The 1,534-nt window shown below is 48.1% G+C and overlaps 1 pseudogene across 1 annotated transcript; it reads right to left on the bottom strand.

Annotated features, from left to right (window-relative positions):
* Positions 1–600: 600 nt before the first annotated feature.
* LOC308512806 (PRELI domain-containing protein 1, mitochondrial-like) lies at positions 601–1,263 on the bottom strand (annotated as a pseudogene). The gene has a single exon. The product of its transcript is annotated as a PRELI domain-containing protein 1, mitochondrial-like (transcript).
* Positions 1,264–1,534: the final 271 nt, after the last annotated feature.

The raw sequence follows: 1,534 nt of genomic DNA, 5'->3' as shown, positions 1-1,534 counted from the left end.
GTTGGGGGTCACCACAACGTGAGGGACTGTATTAAAGGGTCGCGGTATTAAGAAGGTTGAGAACCACTACTCTAAACAATATAGCATAACAACTATTTACATAGCATTTACACCGGATGAGGTGTTATAAGTAACACAGAGATTATTTAAATTATAAGGGAGGATGTGCGTAGGTTATATGCAAACACTATGCCATTTTATTATTTTATTTTATTTATTATTTTTAATTCAACAAATATTTATTGAGTGTCTAGTATGAGCTAAATATTGTTGTGGATACTTGGGACACATCAGAGAACAAAACAAAGGTCCCTGTCCTCATGGAGCTTACAGTCTAGTGTTCATGACCACTTTGCATGAATGCTGTCGGTGACCCTGGGCAAATCTCTCCTTAGCTATCCAATGCAGGAAGAAGCAGGCCTGGCCCAGACATGGATAACATGTCTGATGCACTGTAGATGCCAAACAGATACCACCTCCAACCCACTACCCAGAGAGTAGATCAGGCTGGAAGTTGACTTTTAATAATAAAATACAGGGGGGAGGGCGGAGGGAGTGCAGCAGGTAGTGTACGTGCTGCCACACCAGGGTCTGGGCTGGCTACACAAACTGCTGCTGCTGCTGCTGCTGCTTCTTGGTGGCTGCCTTACTGGCAAGGTCCTTGGCCTTCTCTGTAGCTGCCAGTGCTGTCTCCTTTGCCTTCTCCTTGGATTCCTTGGCTGTATCAGCAAGGGTTTTGGAAGGGGCCTCACCTTGCAGCTTGGCCAAGATGTATTCAAAACCCTTCAATGACTTGGTCGATTTGCTTTTCAACCGGGTGAGACCAAATTCCTGGACAGCTCTGGAGACAACAAATAAGCTAGAGGAGACCCAAACTTCCAGGTGGATTTTGGTCCAGCCGCTGTTATCAGAGTTCACACAGTGAACACATTGTTCCTCCAACACCATCAGCCAGGTGTGGTTGATGCTCCAAGTGAAGGTGGTCATGGTCTGGTTCTGTGGGTCCACAATAGAATCCTCCAGGCTGTACACTGAGTGAACAACATTGGCAGGAAATAGTCACTAGGCTCAGCGAGACATCCTGTTAGTCTTGGTCAGGAGTCTCTGGGACAGGAGTTTCTAGTCAGGGGTCACCTACAAGTGCACTATGTCTTCTGTCAAGACATGTTTGCTATAGGGATTCAGGTACCGCTGCCAGAAGGCAGCAAACACTTGGTCCCAGGAACTCCGGAGCACACTGTGGCCCAGGAAATACTTCACCATTGTCTGGGCTGGGCGGGGTCAGCACCCAAGCAGCATAAGGGGTGCAGAGCCCGGTGGACACTAGGAGGCCAGGCCAGGGCTCTGCGAACGTCGGCCAGGCACCAGCTCAGTCACTGCCCCACTGCACCCCAACAGCCTCCGCCGCCATGAGGAGTTGTCCTATGCCATTTTATATGAAAGACTTTAGTATCAAAGAATTATGATTCTGTGGGTCATCCTAGAACCAATTCCCCATGGACTGAGGGATGACTGTATATTTAGTGCTTTGGAA

This window comes from Myotis nattereri, assembly GCF_964212035.1.
Source record: "Myotis nattereri genome assembly, chromosome: 2".
NCBI classification, from domain to species: Eukaryota; Metazoa; Chordata; class Mammalia; order Chiroptera; family Vespertilionidae; genus Myotis; species Myotis nattereri.
Note: the sequence above shows the minus strand (reverse complement) of the source record. Positions and strands in the feature narration are given on the sequence as shown.